Source organism: Schistocerca serialis, chromosome 1 (genome assembly GCF_023864345.2).
Source record: "Schistocerca serialis cubense isolate TAMUIC-IGC-003099 chromosome 1, iqSchSeri2.2, whole genome shotgun sequence".
Taxonomy (NCBI): Eukaryota; Metazoa; Arthropoda; class Insecta; order Orthoptera; family Acrididae; genus Schistocerca; species Schistocerca serialis.
Genome location: NC_064638.1, coordinates 408,442,498 through 408,466,002, shown reverse-complemented (window position 1 = coordinate 408,466,002; position 23,505 = coordinate 408,442,498). Strand labels below are relative to the sequence as shown.

At 41.5% G+C, this 23,505-nt stretch overlaps 1 long non-coding RNA gene across 1 annotated transcript in view; it reads left to right on the top strand.

Moving 5' to 3' along the window:
* The first annotated feature begins 3,807 nt into the window (after positions 1-3,807).
* LOC126471887 (uncharacterized) overlaps positions 3,808-23,505 on the top strand; it is a 392,155-nt gene continuing 372,457 nt past the window's right edge. Inside the window, exon 1 of the long non-coding RNA XR_007586365.1 lies at positions 3,808-8,067. This is a non-coding gene — a long non-coding RNA (uncharacterized LOC126471887). The remainder of the gene's footprint in view (positions 8,068-23,505) is intronic.

Below are 23,505 nucleotides of genomic sequence, written 5' to 3'. Positions count from 1 at the left end.
CAGAGTGCGGCCGAGAATAGACGTGTAGAACGAACGGCATGACAGTCATGTTATGTGGATTGCATAGCTTTAGGCGAAATCTTTCTCCAGGCCCTCATACTTGGCGGGAGACGCTAATTTCTAGCCATCTTTACGTTATCACTGTGAGCTCAGAACTGAAAAGAGAGACATGATGCGATTGACGGGCTTACTATACACAGTGCCCAAAGCATCTGTGCAAAGCTTCATCAGATTTTCACTGTATTTTCATTTCGCGACCGATCGTTCCTCACTCTCCTAACAACCCTCGTGTTTCTTTCCAAAGATGGACAAACAAGTTATTAAGCAGATGGTCATAATGTTTTGGCTCATCAGTGTGTATCGCTCCAAAACTGTACAGTCCTTTTTTGACTCACACTGTAAAATACGCCAAACAGGAAGAAGAGGAACTTGAAGCATTGTTTCAGCAGATGTGTACAGTGACAGAGAGTTGAACACTGGACGGATCGCGTTTATGGACCACTACAGTGCTGCGCTGAGAGGGGAGTAACGTGCAGCCCACGAGGCTGAGCAAACACGTGGACAGAGCAGGACAGCCGCACTCGCCTTGTAAGTCCGGCTCAATCCCCAGTAGCAGCAGAAGCAGAAGCCGGGGCGTCCTACACACCGCGTCGCCGCGCAACAAAACAAGGACGCCGAGCGGCCACTGTGCGGCGATGCATAATGAAGGCGCGCGACCGCGGCCGCATCCGAAATATATGTGTTACGCGCCGCGCCGGCAAACGGAATGAGTGATGGCAGCCGCATCTGGGGAGCGCCGGCGCCTGAATAATTGCGGGCACCCGCGGGCCTCGCGCTGACTTGTTGCACGGCGCGCTGCGGCGCCGCGCCCAGATTGCAATTGCGCCGGGGGAGCCGGCGGCTGCGCAGCCGCGGTCACCGCCCGGCCGCCACCATACCGGCTCCGCAGAAGTGGATCGACGATCACCCACGTGGCGAGACAGTCGAAATGCAGTGGACAGAAAAGGTGGAACATCCTGGAGCTAGACGAAATGCCATCTCGTCTCCCAACAAATTATTCAAACTTTGCTACTGTGAAAGGTACGAGATTCAGAGTTAGTGACAGGCCATTCGGTATCCGATCCGATCATAGTATCTTCATGTACAGAGTGAATCAGCTGCACCTACCGATAGGTTTTATGCAACCCCCAACACCTTGAAAAAACCATGTGCGAAACTTTCGTATTCTCTCGCCCACTACGCGCAAACTATTAGCGCAAAGAGAAAGGACTCCACAGATAACCGCATTATGAGGGACATTTCATAAATAATGCACAGGTTGGCATTGCAGTGGATTGTTTGAACAGAACAACAATGAAAATTGCGTCAGATATGGTTGGGAGCTTGAGGAAAAATCATGTGTTCTTGATTTTTCACCATGTACTCTAACATAAAATTGGTGAGAGGTAGAAATGGACCCTGCGGGGGTCTCAGATACTGTAACTGTTGGAAGACCAGAGATCGTACATCAAGATCGAACCTTTACTCTGAAAAAATCAGAAAAATCTTCAAATGTTTGTGAATTCCTAAGGGAGCAAACTGCTGAGGTTATCGGCCCCTATACTTGCACACTACTTAAACTAAATTAAACTAGACGTCAAAAGAAAGGGTGAAATGTGGGTAAGAGAAGCGTTTGTGTATGAATTCCTAAGGGACCAAACTGCTGAGGTTATCGGTCCCTAGACTTACACACTACTTAAACTAATTTATGCTAAGAACAGCACACACCCCTATGCCCGAAGGAGGACTCGAACCTCCGGCGGGAGCAACGGCGCAATCTGTGACATGGCGCCTCAAAGCACTCAAAAATCCGACAGATATTCACAGTGCAGTAAATGAAGTATGTGCTGGGTTTACAATGGACCATATTACAGTTGCACGTTGAGTTAATCGTTTTCGTGGTCGAGGTGTCAGCATAGACGTTAATCCAAGACCAGAAAGCCATAAAGGTCAGTAGATGAATGAAGTGTGAAACTTATGGCAGATATTCTTTAAGATCGCAGTGCGACTTGTGAGGAGCTCTCTGAAGCCACGGGAATTCCACCAACATCAGTATTCCGTGTTCTCACAAATGATTTGAAGAAGATAAAAATGTTCACGAGATACGTTTGACTGCTGATGTGAAGCGGAAACGCCTGGGCGTTGCAACCTTGTTCGAACAACTATTCGACGGTGGAGGTCAGGGATTCTTATGTGGAATTGTTGCTATTGATGAAACATGGTTTAGAGACGTTGAACCAGAGCTGAAATCGTAGTCCAATGAGTGAAGAGCTTCAGATTCTCCACGTACAGAAAGAATTTCGATGTGCTCAGATAAAGCTCAAGCTAATGATGATTTTTGTTTATGATCACCCAGTAATCAACACGACAAATAGAGCCCCATGAGAAACAAGTGTCACAGCAGTGTATTATGGTAACTGCATGCAAAACCTGAGCAGAAAAATGCATAACACCCGATCTCAGTTGTCAAGGCTGCGCCACTCGTTCTCCACGACAGAGCTTACCTTCACATCGGCAACGTTGTAGCCCAAAAACTGCGCGAATTTGGATGGGAAGTGTTACCACACAGTCCCTACAGCTTGGAATTAGTCAACCAGCCGTCGACTTGTTCCTGAAGTTGAAAAAAATAAGCGTGGACGTCGTTACCTTTCTCTGGAAGAGCTTTCTGCAACCGTTACCCGAGCCATTCGACACGTTAACGGAAGTGACGTCCTCGATGGTATAATAGAGTTTCTGAGATGTTAGGATTCAGTCATAGAGAAGCAAAGAGACTGTAGTGAAGGAGTGTAAAGAGATATAGAAAAAAAGGAACGTGCAAGTAAAAAATATAGTGTGCATTGTTTATGAAATGTCCCTCCTAAGCACTAATGTATTAGAGTTCTTAACAAACAAAAATTCATTGCAAAACCGTAATTAAAATATTGTAGTAAATTGTACTTTAATCATAGTAATATGTGTGAAAATTCAGCACCAAATCAATGGCCCAAGTTTTTTGCATTATTTCCATATTCTGCCGTATCGTTAACACGTTTTCACTATCCAGACATTGTTCGGCACTAACGGAAACCAATGGCTGTCTTCCAAAACAGTTACTGTCCAGCGCTTGCAGTGTTCGAGCAGCACATTATTTACTACAATCGTATTGTAAAGTGAGACTATCGCTCACCCACGATCCCTCCCAGATTATAGAAAATTTTACTCGCGAAAAGCGCGTTTTTAAGGTCAATCTTGTACGTTTTCCTTGAATAATTAGAAAGTTACAGCCTCCAGTGAAAGGTCCCGCTCGTTTTCTCTGTAGGACTAATAGTCTGCGTGTAGCGGGCGAGAGAATATGAATATCTTATGCATGGTATTTAAAGATGTTGCGGGTTGCATAAAACCCATAATTAGAGGCAACTGAATCACGCTGTATACTGCTCCTCAGAATTGATGGTCTCTACATGATTCTATATGACAGTCGTCGAGGATTTTACACCGGAAGTGAAACGTCAACAGCCCCTTACCGGAGGGTAACACGTGACAAGATATGAGGCACTAGAGAGTTAAAATGCAAAAGGAAGTGGAAAATAAAGACGGAGCGTCCTGAAGTTATACGAAACATCATTTGGCTCTCAATAGACGATACAAATTCAACAACAATGAAAGGTGGGTGATTCAGAGCTCTTGAGAGCTCACTTGATTTTCAAGCGGGGTAGAAGATCTTCATATGTTGCAGTTTAGAATTTATCAGTTTGCTTTCTACGTGACCGGGAGAGCGGTGTGCTGACCCCACGCCCCTCCTATCCGCATTCTCAACTGCGGATGACACGGCGGTCGGATGGTCCCGATGGGCCACTTGTGGCCTGAAGACGGAGTGCTTTTTTTTCTACGTGAGATTGTATGGCATTCATATAGCTTTTTAAAATCTCTATTGCAATCACTGCGACATTCTGCTTAAACTGCCTTGCCTAAAAGCTACCATCACTGTCCAACTTAATTTCGTATGGAGTTACTGTTATGGGAATAAATAAATCAGGGTGTACAAAACTGAAACTCAGTTGTTGAAAATCACTACACGACACCAAGCATCTACGTCTAATATAAAGCTGGGGACAGAAGATGCCTCAAAGTATGCAGTCTCACTATTTGAAAGTCGGTATCAAAACTGATGCAAGAAGTCCTGAAGTTATGTCTGTGTGAATTCTCAAGCGAAATGACTTTGGATACAGAAATGAGAAAGAAGAAAACAGATATAACATAGAATACGCAGCCTCGTCTGTTTCGTCGTTAGTAGGGCTGGTAGGAGGAAAACTGCAGTTCACTTATATTTTTGTCTGAATTATCAAACAGACTGTTCCCAGAATCAATTAACAAGAATCACAGAAAGCGGACTTCAGAAAGATATAGCGCAGTAGGAAGGAAAGGAAACGACAACGCAAATGAAAAGAGAACAAAAAATGTAATTTACTAAAATCACTAATAGTCTATTTATAAAACACTAACGTACGAAAACTGCAGTGTACAAGGGATGCAGGCAACAGAGATAAACTTAAGAAATGGATTCAGCAATAAAAGTGAAGAAACAGGAAAAGACTGTAGCTGTGTTAGGAAATGGAAATCGTGTGCAGAATAGTCAAACATCGACTGAAAAGTGTAATCGGAAAATTCAGTATTAATGAACTACTGAAACAGCTAAGCATCCTTCGGTTATGGTTGCTATTATGAATAGGAAACAACGAATAAAGTGTACGTAATCAGTGTTGTAGCTGTAGCTGCACAGAATGAAAAGTATTGTTGGGGGAAATGTGATTTAACATTAACAAACAGGACTAATACCTCGAAGTTAACGAGGAAGGAGAGATCCACGAGGAGAGAAAGGGAAGAAATATCAGCAATTTCGATGTACAGTTTCATAGAATGCACGAAGGACGAGAAGTGCTGAAAATATATTAACGCGAAAGAGCTAACATTTACTGTATTTGGTATTACGGAAACAAGACTTCTGTTTATTAGTTGTTTGCAGCGGAATGCTATGTGACGTCCATAAGAAGAATGCAGAAAGTGTTGAAGCAATCCTATTGTATCATTGCAAAAAGATGAAAGGAAGAAGGATACTGGAGAAATAAGAGTGAGGAAATTTAAACCCGTGTATCATCAAATGCTTGTACGAAAGGAAAGAAAAACTAGACGAAATTTCTGACAGCGCAGAAGTAATTAAACTAGAAATAGAAATATCCACAGAAAATAATATTGCAAGGAATAAAAGAAAAAGCAATATTTACAGAGGTGAAGATGTTGACTAAAGTTGGAGCAGTGAGAATTAATAACAAATGAGTCAGTAAATTGATACCTTACGCAATATGTATTGTTGTTGACACTATAAGTTCGGTAACTACAAGGTAAGACCATCACCAACTTACAGCAGAATCTTTGTGACAGCTGCAGGAAGTTAGGGAGAGAAGAAGCCTAGGCAAGGCACGAAACCATCAGCGAAGGTACGATGTATCTTGATAATAAATTGCGCCACTGATTCTACCAACCTTCGCTGTGAAGTATTAGCGATGCACAATGTACTGAGTAAATATGGTGAACATATAAACAGTTCGTTTGCGTGTAAGTGGTGACTGAAGAGTTGCCATGAAAAAGGGAATAAAACTGAGGGCACGAACAAGATTTCTATCAATTCCACAGTTAAGGAGTTAAGGATACCTTTAAGTGACAACGCTATTGTACTTAAAAATTTATTGAATTCAGTAGTCACATACTTGAGGAACAGATAGTGAGCCCATGAAGGATTCGTCGTCATGTATGTTTTCTGTGCGTCTGGCTGAAGAATTCGTCCTGCCTCTTTAAACGTTCCAGTGAAAAAGGAATGTATCCACAGAATACGAATGATTTACTGTGCATTCAACGAGATGGTGGTAGTCCGTGTACAAACTTCAGGTCAGCTTTCAAACTACACTCCGATATCATTTCTTCAGATATTGCATAGCAAATGCCAATGACAGACGTGCTAAAAAGAATGGGAACATTCATAAGCAGTTATATTAGGTTATTGAAAATTGAAATTAAGATCTGCTTTGGTAACAGTAATTAGTAACAGCGACTGAACTCGAGTAGAAAAAAAATCACACGTTGTTAAACAGTTAATGGAATTATGTTGTTTTCACTACTTTGAACATGAATACCTAATTTTCAGGAATCAAATGTGTTCATTTCTAAAGGGGTGGTTGAATATCATCCATTATTTTAGACTTTGTAATATTCAGAAAAGTTTTTTATTTTATTATTTTTACGTTGTGATTTCTAACAGTGCGGTGCTAAATGACAAGTACTAAGATAATAAATATCTATGGGATGAGGTATTGTATACTTTATATATAATCGGAGAATAATATTAAGTAAAAACGAGATAACTGACAAAGTAATGTTACATAAAATAAGAGATCACTTTGGCGTTTCGAGAGGAGGTAAGTGGATTGCAGTCTGCCAGTCACCGATCCAACTACAAAAGATTTGTAGGTAAAAGTGTGATGTAATGAGTTTATACGGTGTATATGTTGTTTTGTGTATATAAACTTAGATGAGAGCTGTTATACTAAAAGAAAGTATATGAAACGTTGACGCAACATGACAATGAAGCTTACTATAAGTAGTCGAAAATGCAAGCACAGAGTTCAACAAAGCTACCGAAACTGAAGTAGCTGTAGATCAAAGTTGTGCTTTTGTGGTGCTGCGCAGATATTAGACAGTTAATATAAAAACGCATGACGAGAATTATTCCAGTTGTGAAAAAGGAAAAGTATCATTCAATTCCAGATGCTGGTAAAAGGTGAAAAGGCATTCTGATGAAAACGTTACAGCCACTTACGTGAACAAGAGTGGAAGAAGACGACTCGGAATTGCTAAAAATCAGACAGAATACCTCGAAAACTAGATGAAAAGTTAGTCTCTTGTGGAGGATTTACTCAAAGTTTATATTGAATGTTTTATTACAGTAACGATATTGCAGTTCTTTTCCATAATTTGTGAGTATATCTGACAAATCATTTTTCTGTTAATAATTTTTATCAATAACATTATGAATGTAGTAGATCTCTTGTAGTTTCTCAACAAGCTTCAGTATACTACATTGGTGCTGCAATGAAGAGAATAATATTAAAGGAACAAAAAATTTAAGTTAAAGTTTGAAGAATATTGCGTCTGCTAAGGACAGTATTCTTTTGATGCAATGCGTTTGAAATTTAAATGCCGAAACTGAAGTGATCGTTGAAGTTCGGCTAGAAATAATAGTGAGGTTTTTTGTGAAACATTCGTACACAGTAAAACTACAGAATATAAAGAAACAGCATCATTGTATTCTGGATATAGACACTTTTTAGTTTTTTATTACAAGTAAAAATGCATTCAGAAAGATTAAGTCTTCCTTGATAACAAAGGTATTTTTGTATTTCCTCTTGGATCCTGTACTGAAAGTCTAAACTTCAGCGATACCATCAATTCTCCCACAACGTTTGCCAGTTCGGTGGATATGAAGTTGTAGTTCATGAATGCAATTATTTATCAACACGATTTACAAGGACATGCTTTAGAAAAACATTTGAACTTAGTTGTTGTCATGAACTGAATTCATAGCTGACTGTAAAAAAGAATTTTAAAAAAGTGTAATGAATTCTTTTGGCACCGTTCAGTACAATGATACAGATCAGAAATAAACAAGGTGGAAGAAATTACAATGAGTGGATGATCTTACAATGTAATAAAATGTTCAGTTAATGCAAGGATCTGCATGTCACTTCAGTGCTCAGGTTCCGTATGTACAGCGTCGTAAGGAACAGGAGATGTTAGAGTGAAGAGTGAGCAAGTATCAACAGTATCAAAGAGCATGAAATCAAAACTTGTTGCTGTACGTAGTGAAACACCAATACGGCTGTTGCATGAGTATTCGCCTTTCAAAGCTCTTAGAATGTGGAAGATGAAGCTTACATGTCCTCTCATCTTGACGCAGTGATGTTTCTCAACACGCCGCCTGGCCGTAAGCATCGAGTGGTAAGTAAAAAATTACTGTCTGTTTTTAGAATAATATGTTGCTTCACAGTGGTTTCACCTTTCAAAGCAAGCGAACGGTGCTGGATAGTCCTTTTTCAGTGATTAACAGTATTATACATCAAGTCATTTGGTATTCATATCTTAAAAACAAGGAGTGGTATTGTAATCAACCATTTTTATTATGTTTTGTAACCTTGGCATTCATATGTAAAGCTAGATTTGTGTCTGAGACAATCTTTCCTAAACTTGTCATAAAACTGGCTAAGATCTTCAGATAGTTTGCTGCAAAGGTGAAACCACTGCAATGACTCACGCATGGAAAATGCAGACTATTATGTGAAGTTTCGCTAGCAGCAGAGTCGCCTTGAAATCGCACATCATAAATATTTATAGCAGAAATGCTGTAAGAAATATGTTATCTGTTAATGAAGCCCAGATACTGCGTTGTTAGTAGGCACGAAACAGGTTTTCTGTGTTGAGTTCGTAGACATCATTGCATACTCAGTATCTACTAAAATTCTGCTTTTTGTCCGTATGGACATATTTAAGTATATTTTACATATGTAATAAAATAAATCTGCAACACAAGGCTATCACATAGCACTTTAGAGAGAGGGTGGAGGAGAAAAACATTTTGTCTTACAGCGTATGTCGTTCGTTCACAGTCCTGAAAAAAATTTGGCAGAGACAGGACCACCACACAGGAACTGTTGCCTACGGATTTCGAAACAAAAAAGAAAAATATAGATTTTCAAGTCAGGTCATCTACACACAATTTCACTATTGATTTTAACGCCTTAAGAGGCGAAAACATATTCCACAATGGTACACTGAGTGCCATGTTATTTGTCCATTCATAGCTCCACATTATCGTACGGTATGTCTGCTAAGAGTTCAAATCAAGCACACTATTCAGAAGTGTTGCCTCGTATACGTGGATAATATCCTGCCAGTGGCTTGGACTGATTAGGAGGAACTGCGGAAAAGAATAATCGAGCTAGCTGGATTGACGCCCAGACCACGGTAATTCCTCTGTGTTCCCAGCGCTTCAGACCTTGTTTTCGAGGACAGCCCAATCTAGAGTAGATGTCTAGGTGCAGAAGTCCAGATGTAGTCAAGTAGGAAATTTTCGATCACACAGAGACCCACAAAACAAGTAAAGGTAGCATGATGTACTTTCAGTTTCCACCCAAAATGAAGACAGCGCAGTTAAACGCACAGTGGGAAACTAATGTAGATAGTGAACTTTTGTTAAGCATTCCTTGGTAAGCTGTTTATCTGGCGGAGGGTTTATTGCGTTGTACAGCATGACAAGCAGATTTAAAGTAATTCTTTTTAATAATTATGAAGAGTGCACTTTAATGTGGCGTTTCTAAACATGTATACAAACTTTAATAAAATACCATTGAATTATTTTATTTCAATCTTAATTTGAATTTTTTAAAGCCAACATTAATCTTTATTTTATGTATACGCTCTTGTTTTTTTCTCTTTTTTTTCCTCTGTGATTGATAACGTATTTAAGCGGACTGCAGTTCGTGATACAAGTTTGCCGAGCTGACGGGTAGCACCGTTATTTATTTTTTTCTCGTAAGCTGTAATTCAAATGATATTCCGAAACTCGCAGGCTCTAGCGTATGCAACAATCAACTCACCAAATCATTACCATACGATATGTGTTAATTAACCCGCTAAACATGCTTACTAATTTTTTGAAATATAAAAAATCTCTAACAACAAAAATAACAGCGTTTTTATGAGAACAATTCCCGTCGCAATGGTCGAGTCTTTTCGTTTCAATACATATCTTACGATTACACAACCTAACGGGAGAACCGCGGAAATGTGGCAAGTTTGGATAGATAGAAACTAATAAACGCAGGAAAACGGGAGTCCTGAGAGGGGCTTTGTGAAAACCTCGCTGTAGATTCGAGATCCCACATCTATTTTCACAACATACGACTGTTGAAAACAACTGTCGAATTTATTATGAACACGGACACAAAGCTCAATCAAAATCGCAACAACTGACTAATGAAAAACGACCTATACCGCAAACAGCATACGATATAATAAGAAACGAATATACCACAGAAATAAAAGAAAAGATACATAAGCAACGTAAATAAGAACCGTTGATTATGTCACTTACTAAGATAACCAAAGATCATAGTATGGGAAATACTAGATCCTCAAAGAGAGGGCACTGCCACTGTCGTTAACACGGCATAAACGTGACGGTGCTGTCCAAATTTTCGGCTCTGCGAACCAGAAGCGATCGTGTTTCGTAGCCACCGGCACGCCGCAACTTTACGCAGGTGCTGATGATGATGATGATGACGAAAGCAACTGAGGATGTCCGTTCTCCTCGGAGCCTCCACACATGGATGCGTCCACGGTGATGCTGTACGTACAATTGGAACTCGTTTCAAAATACCTGCTGCTAATTTTATTTATTTTTTACTGTGGTCAACCTTCTTCATGACAACAATGGATGTTTACATAGACAATTACATTGATGTGAATCTTTTTCTTTTTTTCCCATTCTGCTTAATGAACTAAGTTTACAGTGTCTGTTGTATTATTTGTCCTTATCTTTATTTCTTCCTACTGCTCTAACATTTAGGCGGCTCCCTGTACGCTATTCTACGTGTATCCCAGTGGCATCTTTTTCCACTGTCAGTTGGGTACTACCGTAATGTAACTAAAAAAGAACCATGGTTTTCGTTATTTCAATCAATTTTGACTAATTTTACAGTTATTTTTATCAGTTGCTGCTGTTAGTACTAATGCAAAAGCACATGCTACTATTACAATAAGAAATAATATAATTTTTACAGTCATAAAGAGGCCCTTTTACTGTTACTACCGCCTCGACTTTTCTACAACAACTACAAGTACTGAAACTTACATTATTAACTAACCCTTCTCCTCTGACTAACCCTTCTCCTCTGACTACTTATCATTATGTGAGGGTCATTTACTCTCAGGCAGCAGTTAAGTAAGTTTGACTGTTTCTCGTCGCCTTACTCTGAGATGGACAAATACACACACACACACACACACACACACACACACACACACACATGCACCTACTGTTGTCTCTCTATACGTTCCGTACCAGACTCTGTCTACTCAAGCAGTATCTTAACTGCCTGCAGACAGCACGGTAGTGGATCAGAGTCCATCACATAACTTTCACTGATTCTTCTCGTTCTTCTTAGGCACGGTTGTGCCCACTTTCCTTCACTTTTCAGTTAGTGGGCCAAGCGATCGTAGAACGATCGGGCTTTGTTCTCGTTTCCTACGGTCATCTACAGGCATTAATCGACTTTGCTATGGTGTCTGTTGGCCTTACTTTTTCTGAGACAACCTCAACTCGAAGATTAGGGTAGCAAAGTCTTCCTTTACTATAATTGTGTTGTAAATAGTTTTAGCTTTTAAAGCCTGCTTAGCTGTCCTTCTATGTTGTCAACTAGGGCGCTTCTCATAGGGTACAACCTGGTGCGCTGTTATGCCACAGTCACAGATTGTCGTTGCTTTCTTGCCAGTTATGTTCAGATATTGTGCAGGACATGTCCCAAGTACGGAAATGTAGTGGGCCAGCGGCACAAAATGTATTACTTCGAGCCATTTGTTTACACCACGAAAAAAATTAAAACTGCAAACCATCATTGTGTTTCTAGGAATACATGTACGTGTTAGATCAGTGATGTGTATCGAGTATCCCCTTTCGCAATACAGATCGTCCCACTATAATTCAGGTATATGATAATGAGGTACGTGCAAGGAGATGGAAGAGGTGGATCGCCCTGACGAATGAATCGTAGCTGTGGGTCTTGTATAAAATTAATAACTGTGGGTTAGTTGAGGGTACGCTCAACAACTAAATTTAAAGTGGAATCATTAAGATCGTGATTTATTAACGAAGTTTGACCGTAGGTAAAGTAACATAGAACGTGAAATTGCAAATGTTACTGTCTCACAAACTGGAGACCAGTGCAGGATGGAATCCGAATCCTTGAAAATTAGCCTCTTATGATATGAGATCACAAAGAATACCACAGGAAAGAATGGGGAAAAAAAGCTCTGGTAATAAACTCGCGAAGTACCTAACTGAACATCAAATGTGGTGTCGAGTTGATCACGATGATTGTGTCGATTACAAAACGTGAAGGGGTTGAAACAGATACAGAGTAAATTTCTGAAAGTAATTGGGGTAAAATACACGGACCGAAAGGTTATTTACAACTTGTATAGAAACTAGACGGCAGAGCCGAAGAGCATGGAGGGAAAGCAATAGCCAAATAGGGACTGACGTTGTAGCGTGGTTCCCATCTGTATATTGAGGAAGGTGTGAAAAAAAGCAAGGAGAAATTTGGAAAGGTAATTAAAGTTTAGGGAGAAGTAAAAAATAATATCTCGGTTTGCCAGTGACGTAATTCCGTCAGAGACAGCAAAAGACTTGGTAGTGCACTTGCACGGAATAGATAATGTATTGACAGGAGAATATAAGATGAACGTTACTACAAGAAAAAAATGTCGAATTAAATTAGGCGATGCTGAGGAATTAAATTAGAATTAACTCACAAACTTCGGCTGTGGTTCCGCATCAGCTGTAGAATATTTCAGAACAAACGAAAATTTTTGCCGAACCGGGATTCAAACCTGGATTACCTGCTTGGTGCGAGGGGTCGCCTTAACCACGCCGTATTATTTTTAATGGGGCCTCTATCTCCCCTTATATCCCTTCCTTGCTATCAACAAATGTGTGTACTTCGTCCAGGCTTCAGTGCCTTTGTTTGTATAGGTGCATGTCCTCATGACAATAATACTCAAATAATGAAATAATACAATAATAAATGTAATTTTGTTGTTCTTCCCACTTCATAAATTAAGAAAAGTCCGTAAGAAAAGAAAAATGATTAACTAAACTTATGCACTTATTACTCTTGATGAAGAAACAGTATTTCTTCACACTTGAAAAGAATATGAAGCCTTTTTCTGGACGATACGGAGGAGAGTGACTGTATCTCCACTAAAAAAAGAAAAATAACTTTCCACTGACTGAATAAAAGCAATCTTCTGTACTCGATAATCATGAAATACTATGGGGTTCATATTTCAGTGAGTAAAAGTCGGGTATCAGAGCAAGGTTCCAGGAGTGGCGCAAATCTCCGTTTGTCCTGGTGCAAAATCTCCCTTTTGCTCGCACTATATTACCGTGATTCCCACACAGGGTGACCCTGTTTTCTGTCAGCGTTACCTCGCACTGCAGGAATTAAATTAGGTTCAAAAATGGTTCAAATGGCTCTGAGCACTATGGGACTTAACATCCAATTAGATTAGGAAATGGGATGTTAAAAGTAGTAGATGGCTTCTGCCCCTTTGGGCAGGAAAATGATTTATGTTGGCTCAAATAGACAGGATATAAAACATAGAAAGGCAATTCCAAGAAAAGCTTCCCTGAAGAACAGAAATTTGTTAACATTGACTGTAAATTTAAGTTTTAGGAAGTCTTTTCTGAAGATATTTGTCTGGGGTGTAGCCTTGTACGGAACTGAAACGTCGACGATAAACAGTGGAGACAAGAGCAGGATAGAAACTTTTGAAATGCGATGCATCATAAGAATTCTGAAGGTTGGATGGGTAGATTTGGTAATTAATGAGTAGGTACTGAATGAAACTGAGGAGAAATGAAATATGTGACATAACTTGACTACAACTAACTAAAAGAAGGGATCGGTTGATAGGACACATTCTGAAACACAAGGGATCACCAACGTACAACTGGAAGGGGTGTGGGTGGGGGGGGGGGGGAGGGGGGGCGGGGCGTGTAAAAATTGCAGGTTCAAACGGAAATCGGTTGCAGTAGTTACTCGGAGATGATAAAGCTTGCACGGGACGAAAGAAAATAGTGTGGAGAGCTACATCAAACCAATCTTCGGACTGAAGAGCACCAAATGTTCTACAACTAAATCTACATGATTTTTGCTCTGGCCATTAATAAAGTCTGTTATCATTGTTTGCCCTACATGTTGGTACTCTATTTCGATTCTTTTGTAGAGCGTTTGCTCTGTCACAGCATCACCTTCACCGTTCGGTTGCCAAACTGCACAGCACACAGCTCTCACATCATACTCAATTTTGGCGCCGATGTTTAAACGAAAACGAGAGCGTGTGGCAGGCAAGACTCACGAGGAGAACACGGCAAGTGCCATCACCCGATTTCCCACGAACTTCGCTCAGTCGAAGCGGAGTCAGAAAACAATCGGACATGTATTATCCGTAGATACTCGACCGTTTCTGAAAAAACGACGCTCCAAATTTTCGAGATATTTTTGAGGTACTGTACATGTCTTTTACCGTGCGGGAACCTCAGACTAAATGGTGGCTCAGTGGTTCAGTCTGGCTTTAGCTGTCGCAGCGGTCGCACGCTCCTCAAGTTTGCTCCGTGAACGTTCAGTGCTTACACCAGTGTTCTCGTGTTTTGTGCTCGTTTATTGACGTTTTGCACGTGAATTAAGCGTTATCAATTGAGCATTTGGTCTTCTTTCGTGTCATCTTTCTACGTAGTGCCGTTGGTATTTCGGCGTTGTCCGAGATTTCTTCGCTGCAGAACACCATGGCAAACTCCGTGAGAAAAAACACCGTGATTTTCACCTTCGACAAGTACACCCGTCGAGTACAGCCCTCTGCACTTGAAATACACGACTGGATTACCGAGGTAATTGGCCTTCATTCTGAATCTGTTCATACCATGCAGCTAGACTCTGATGAATACTGCATTTTTGTAAAGTTTAACGATTCCGTGAGTGTAGACCGCTTTCTGGCAAAATTTGATTATGAAACGGAATTTATACACCGTGATGGTACTAAAAGTACTGTCAAACTCCGGAATTCCGATTCTGTAATTAGGAATGTTAGGGTTTTGAATATTCCCATAGAGGTAGACAACTCGAAAATTAAAGATGTCCTTTCAAAGTATGGGGTTGTCAGGCAAATAGTCAACGAAAGGTGGGCTTCGCATTTCAAGCTGCAGTGCTTTAACGGCATTCGCTCCGTGGAGATGGAAGTGAAAGCAAACATTCCCTCCCACATCTTTGTTGACGGGCACAAGGCGCATGTTATGTACTCAGGACAAACCCCTACATGTCATGTATGTAACGAGTCTGGTCACCTCCGTCAGGACTGCCCTCGCCGTGTATTTGTGCTAACAAATAACCTTACGCAACGCCGGAAATTAACACTCAACGATTTGTTGCCAGCCAGTAATACAACAGAGCCGGTGGCTGCCGTGGATCCTGTTACTACCTCTGAAAATGTTGCACTTAATGTTAATGACTTTCCGTCTTTAAAACCTACATTAACTGCTGAAATTCCGTCCCGTGACAGCGAGATTCCCACTAAAAAGCGTCCTCTAGAGGACACTGAAAAAAATGTTGATGAGGACTCTTCCCGTGAAACACCCGTTGCTAGGAGGCCGAAGCCCAGTCCTGAAGATCTGTTGGAAGTGGAAAAAGGAGATGGAATGCAGGTAGATGTGGCTCCCACTTCCGCACAAGGACTTATACCGCCACGAACAGATAGTGACGCAGCTGGTAGTGACCTTTCACGGAAATGTGACCCTGAGCCTGAGGTCACGGCTGAAATAGCCGCATCAAGTGCACAACCCATACAGTGCGAACAGTACGAGGAAGTACCAAGTAAACAACCTGCTGACTCCGAAGCGCAACGCCGCGCCGAAGGAGGAAATAAACAAGCATCACCGCCTCGCCAGCAAGACAACTCAGCAGACACCACGCTGGAACCAAACATTGATGACTCGCAAGCCACGTCCGTTGCCCCATTCAGCCACCGCCGGAGGCTGCGACCGACAGCGGGTCTTGCTGTCACGCGTCATCAAGCGAAAGCCACACCAGAGAAGAAAGACATCAAGAAGAAGAATATTAAATATGGAGTCATCAGGGCCAACACTGACGAGGACGATTGCTACGGTCGCAGGTTCGAATCCTGCCTCGGCCATGGATGTGTGTGATGTCCTTAGGTTAGTTAGGTTTAAGTACTTCTAAGTACTAGGGGACTGATGACCACAGTAGTTAAGTCCCATAGTGCTCAGAGCCATTTGAACCATTTTTTTTAACCACTGACGAGGAGAAATAGAATGGTCACAGTGACTTATAGCAATGCATTGTCAGGATTTCAGGATACTTTTCTTCTCAAGCTCTTTGTTTAAAAGCAGTGTAAATTTTTCTAGGAAGTTAGTACATGTAATGGGCACACAGCTTGTAAAGATCGTGCCTTGTAGGGGAAACACGTTGCTGCTATAATCATACCGATCCTCATCCCAAGTAGCTTCTTCTGGTATGTCTGTGATGCAAGCTTATAGCATTACTACTATTAACATTAATAAAATACAGTCACCCTTGAAATTGGCAACACTAAAAGAATTCTTGTATCAGTCCGGGACAGATATCGCGTTGCTACAAGAAATTCCGATAACGGAATTTCGGATCCCAGGCTTTTTTGAAATTGTTAATGTTTCTACGGAAGCCAATATCGGTACAGGCATTCTTATAAGGGAAGGCATTCCGGTGACTGAAATCGAACGACTAGAATCAGGAAGAGCCATAGGCATAAAAATTTTCGATGTGACAGTGCTTAACCTTTACACACCATCAGGAAATTCCCACAAATTGGATCGTGCGAAGTTTTTTCAAGATGAACTGATTTATTTATTGAGGAAAAATCCGTGTTCTCTTATACTAGGTGGAGATTTTAGCTGTGTTTTAAACCAGAAAGATCAACAACCCAACTTCAACTACTCGCCACAGTTAAAAAAGTTAGTAAGTGATCTACACCTTAAGGATGTGTGGGAACTTCAGCACCCGACGTCAGTCGGGTTCACGTATATAACCAGCCACTCCCGCAGCAGAATAGGTAGAATTTACGTGTCACCAAATTTGCAAAATTATTTATTAAACGTTGAATCTATTCCCGTGTATTTTAGTGATCACAGTACACTTTTAACTTGCCTTAATTTAAGTGTACAGCCAACCCGTCGATTCAGAGGCCAATGGAATTTAAATATCTTTGTTTTAACTGACGGAGAACTGGAACAGGAAATAAGAGTAGCGTGGACTATGTGCCTCCGCACAGTAGACAAGCACCCAACAGTCATTGACTGGTGGAGTAGGAGGGCTAAACCAAGGCTGCGGAAAGTTGTCATGCAATATAGTGCAGCGAGATACAGGGGGTTTGAGGAATACAATGGAATTTTATTATAAAGTTTTAAGAGACTTATATCAACAGGCCCTTGACGACGTAATTCGTCTGAATGATATCAAAAAAATAAAAGCCAAGTTATTAAGCATTAAACGGCAACAGATGGAGGGACTCAAAATTAAATCGAAAGCCACATCAATCGTAGCAGATGAAACAGCTTCTCTGTATCACTTGCTGCGGCATGCTAAAAACAGACGTCTAACTTTAATTGATGAAGTCCAGACGCATACTGGTACGAGGCTCACATGCCAGAAACAAATACTGGACGAAGTCCACAGGTACTATGAAACCTTATATGCCCCTACCACAGTGGAAGATGCAGCTCTCGAGGACTTTCTCACTATTTTAGGTCCACAATTGTCGGGAACAGACAACGCTGACATCCTGTCACCTATTACTAAAGATGAAGTGCATGAGGCAGTGCGTAACTCACCTCTCAAAAAATCTCCGGGACTTGATGGCCTCCCTGTGGAGTTTTATGCCCGCTACTGGTCTATAATTGGGGACAAGATCACTTCCATGGCAAATGAGGTCCTGAACGGAAAACCGGTCCCTGCAGAGTTTAAGGAAAGTAAAATAGTACAGATTCCTAAGAGTAAAGGCAAAACCAACTTAAACAATTTTCGGCCTCTTTCGCTACTAAATTCTGATTACAAAATAATTTCGCGTATTATCAACAAAAGACTCTCTGCCTTTTCCAACAAAATATTGAGTCATCATCAATCCTGTTCTCCGACCAGAACGATATTCGAAAGTCTATCTGCATACAGAGACGTCATTGCAATTACCTCAGTGACAAGTATAAAATGTGCGTTAATCTTTATAGATTTCAACAAAGCTTTTGACCGCGTTAGTCATAGATACCTCTTTGCGACGCTGTCAAGAATGGCTTTCCACCCCCAGATTGTGAACATGGTAAGGAATATTGCAACAGGTATAAATGCGAAAATAGCAATCAATGGCCATACATCTAAACCCATACAGATAAGGCGAGGGGCTTCACGGGGCAGTCCCTTGTCTATGTTTTTATTTTCCGTATCTTTAGAGCCCTTCCTCCGCACTGTAGACGCAATATTAACAGGCATAACATTGAGTGGTGAGAAAACTGTCATACGAGCTTATGCTGAAGACGTGGGCGTTGTAATAAGGAATAAGGAGGAGACAGTTACACTGGAAAGAGAAATCCAAATGTATTGTCTAGCATCGGGAGCGACAGCAAATGAAAACAAAAGTCAAATATTGAATCTACGGGGCCTAGATCACCTTCGACTGGTATGGGCAAAAGAAGACAAACATAAAACTTTGAGAATAACCTTAATGGCATGTCCGATGCGGATGGCTGCTTTTAACTGGACGGAAACTAGGAGGAAAGTTCATGGTGCTGTAATGGAGAATATCCATCGAACTATGGACCTGGTGCAAAGAGTCAGATTCATCAACTCCTGCGTTTTGTCTAAAGCGTATTTCACTGCGCAGGTATTTCCAATCCCTAAACTAGTAGCGAAATGGATCATGTCCACTGTTACCAATTATTTACGGCGAGGAGACATATTCAGGGTTGGTGCGACTATCGTTATACTGGATGTCAGAAACGGGGGCCTCGGTTTGGTGGATATTCGCAATAAAGCGTCTGCTCTGTTCCTCAAACGGACTTTCCATATACTCAGAGAACTTCCACAATGTATAACCGCAAAGCTCTTTGAGGCTGTGACACCCCATAGCCTGCAAGCACCGATTGATGTGCGAAGGATTAATCCCCGTCTGCAGTATGTGAGGAACTTTTCCCTCGAAGCAAGTTATCTTAGTGACGAAATCAGAAGCAACACACGTATCACAGCGCGCGACATCATACTTGAAAGGAAGCTAAATGAGGGTAGAAACAAAATTGAAACTAAATTCCCAAATTGTGACTGGAAAGCTGTATGGCGGAACATCAACTATGCCGGGCTATCTACAGACGCTATTTCCTCATGGTATAAAACAGTTAATAATGTCATCAGCACCAACGAGAGACTATATGGGATCGGTTTAAACCAGACACACCTTTGTGGAAAATGCAATCTGGTGGATACACTCAGCTACAGATTCACCTGTGGTGGCAATGCGCATAACTGGAATTGGATCAGGCAACAAATCGCCTTTCTCACCAGATCCTCTACGGAATATATAACGCCATCGCTCCTCCTGAGACCGGACATGACATACTTTCCGAAATTAAAAACCAACGCCATTAGCTGGTTACTGGGAAAATATGTTAGTTATGTCATCCACACACTTGGGTCGGACAACGAGTTAGAATTCCGTGTTTACATGAAGTGTGAATATGCAAAAATCAGCACGTATCGCAACCACAAGAAGCACTACGGCAACATGCTGAAGATTATTTTTGAAAGAATGGGTGTTGGTTAAATATGTGGAACCACTACAACACCTTGAACGAGAACGAACAGAAGAAAATTAAAAGTCACCTGGTTTCATATTATTATTTACTACTACCTTGCTTCCGGAACTTTTTTTTTTTTTTTCAAAACATTTTGTTCAAAATTACTCTTGTTCGGCTTCCAAAGTATTTGTGTGATTCGAGAAGAATTGTTAAGTTTTTTTTATCAGTGTTCAGTTTCTACTCAGAGAAGAGGTTTCTTTGTCTTTCTTACATCGGAGAATGGGAAAACTGTGTTAAGAATTCTGTACACTTAGTGCTATGACCCAACAGGGAACATGAAAAAGGGGTGGGAGGGGTTTGGGCCTCGACGCACTGGCAGTGCCGTGAACATACCCTACTGCTAGTGCGGCGTGTACCACGCCCTGACCATCCTAAAAATACAAATAAATAAATAAATAAATATAAAATGAAAAAACAAATAAAAAATAAAAAGAAAATAAAAGTGGTTAATAAAAATTGGATTGCTGGAAAAAAGGATGGATAAAAAAAGTGGATAGAGAAAAAAAAGGGAAAAAAAGTGGTTAGGGTCACACCTTCTTAACTTTGCGTCCCACGTTCGAAACCCGATTATTCTTTTTGTTTATTTTATTTTTATTATTTTCATTTATCCATCCCTGTCAGTAGAAGGTTATTACACGAACGTTTCTTAACAAATCAAGAGATGCAAGGGCATTATGTTAACTGTAAAATTACAACTGGATTCCACAATAAGTATAAGAAATTTATTATGAAGTATATATATATATACATATATATATATATATATATATATGTGTGTGTGTGTGTGTGTGTGTGTGTGTGTGTGTGTGTGTGCGTATGCATGGTATGTTGTGGTGTTAAAATCTTTTTTAATTTCTTAAATTCTGATATTTTATTCTGATATATTTTATTCTTCAGGAAGATTTGGTACATTCCCTCGTATGATACCTATCACAGAAACAATTTAAACATATTCCGAACACCACGAGCATTGAGCGGAGGCAGGTTTGCCACAGTGACGTTTCTTCGTATGAATCTCAGTCGGGAGAGAAACGTCGTTAACATTGCTGAAGGTATCGCGTGTTGACAATAATTTCGCGGCAAACCATGCATAAAGGATCACTTTTCGGAAAACGCGCTTGCAGGTGATTATAAAACAATATACACTACAGTAATTTTACCTAAAACAATTCCCGGTAATTTTCTCATTTTTTAAATTCATTCATCTGACATACAATTGGTAGACGAATAAAGATAACGCTCTTTCTTTCTTTCTTTCTTTCTTTCGCTTACGCCCTAGTCCTGCAGCAATCGCAGGGTCGGCGTGGCTACAACGGATTTGGCAATGTTAGTTTTAGGGGTGGCCGGATGCCCTTCCTGCCGCCGCCCTGGACGCTCAGGGATGAAAATCAGTGTACCCCAGCTGTCTGCATCTAGTGTAAATCGTGAAATAGTGAGGACGTGTTTCAAATGTCTCCGACACGTGTAAATGAGGCGAAACGTGGGGACCAGCCCGGTATTCACCTTGTGGGATGTGGAAAACCTCCTAAAAACCACATCCAGACTGGCCGGCACACCGACCCTCGTCGTTAATCTGCCGGGCGGATTCCATCCAGGGCCGGCGCGCCTACCCGAGTCCAGGAAGCAGCGCGTTAGCGCTCTCGGCTACCCTGGCGGGTTGAATAAAGACAACGCTATATTTCTAAAAAAGAGAAAAAGAAATCCGCGACGCTAACCATTGCGCCACCATTTCGTCTGAGGTCGTCACGTGGTAAAAGGCACATAGTGTATGTCCAAAATACCACGAAAACGTTGACGGCCATTTTTGCAGAAACTGTCGGTCAGGTATCTATGGACAAGCCGAGACACGTGTTCGCTTTATTTGACCCCTCTTCCACAGAGTGAAGAGTCTAGGATATCGGGTTATGGCACTTGCCGCGCTCTCCTCACCAGTAATGTAATGCGTGTGAAATCTTATGGGACTTAACTGCTAAGGTCGCCAGTCCCTAAGCTTACACACTACTTAACCTTAATTATCCTAAGCACAAACACACACACCCATGCCCGAGGGAGGACTCGAACCTACGCCGGGATCAGCCGCTCCTCACCAGTACGGGATACTGTAGTAGGCTCACTTGCCACGGGTAGTCGACACAGGCACGGAAAATGTATACGCAAGTAGGTGGTGAAACATTTTCGTCTGCTATAAGATTATTGACAAAAGGGATGAAGTGGATGTAGTAGCTCTTATCCTTGGTAAGTAAATAGCATTATGTCTCTCAAAGTATTCATATCCACGTACGTCATTGCAAGTGTATTCACATCATTCCATTCACATCATGTTTTCGAGCATTTCATGTACATGTACCTCCGACGTGGAAATCAACCGCAAGTTCCGCAGTGTGGTACGTGTGACAGGAAGCAGTTTGTTGTCAGAGTGAGGCCGGCGCGCGGCGCTGTGGGCCGACAGTGTAGCGGTTATGTAACGGCTGGCATGCGGCAAGTGCTCGGCGCAGGAATGCCTGTGGCGACAGAGTAGCAACTGCTGCGTGGGGCACGGGCCGTCAGCGCAACGCGCGTGGCACGCCGTGCCCCAGGTACAGTTCCGCGTGTATGAGATAAATACTGACCGCATCTACATCTACAGACACTACCACTATGAGCTGCATGGCAGAGAGAATTTCCCCATATCAGCTATTATGACTTTTTCCCGTCCCAAACACAAATCGAGCGCGGGATGAATGAACATTTAAACCCCTCTGTGTGCACTGTAGTTAGTCTGATCCTGTGCTCGCGATCCCTACGGGAGAGATACACAGGGGGTTGCTCGTTCTTGAAACACTGTACGAAGACGTCTAGTGTCTATCAGTTCAGTTTCTTCAACATCTCCTTGACGCTCTTCCACGGGTCAAACAAATCTGATACCATTTTTGCTGTCTTCCTCTGTATATGTCTAATATCCCCTCTGAGTCCTGTTTGGTATGGAACCCAAACTTTTGAGTAGTATTCTACGGCCGGCCAGAGTGGCCGAGCGGTTCTAGGCGCTTCAGTCTGGATTCGCGCGACCGCTACGTTCGCAGGTTCGAATCCTGCCTCGCGCATGGATGTGTGTGGTGTCCTTAGGTTAGTTAGGTTTAAGTAGTTCTAAGTTCTAGGGGACTGATCACCTCAGAATTTAAATCCCACAGTGCTCAGAGCCATTTGAACCTTTTTTGAAACAGTTTCTTGGGCGCTTCAGTGTAAATAACCACTTCATCTGCCAAAAATATGGGATTACTATTAATTGTGTCTGATGATCATTAACATACAAATGAAGAGTAGGGACCCTGGGATATCCGTGGCGTTCACCTGAAGCTACTTCTTCGTCTCTCGATAGATCTCCATCCAAGATAACATGCTGCTTTCCCCCTAGCAACAAATCCTCAATTCAGTCACTTGATTCCCTCATACGAACATGCTTTCTATATTAAGCGTAGTTGTGGTACTGAATCAGATGCTTTTTGAAATTAGGAACTACTGCATTTACATAATAGCTTTGCATCATGACTTTCAGGGTATGTGAATGAACTTACATACATTGCGGCGAATAATTTAAAAATCCATTAAAAACTTAAACGAATGCAGGTCACTGGGAACAGACATTCCAAGGTTCGGTGGTGAGGTCGTGGACGTCTTCTGACGCGACCCTGAAGGACGTATCGGGGCAAACCGGGGCCAGGTGGACATTTGCT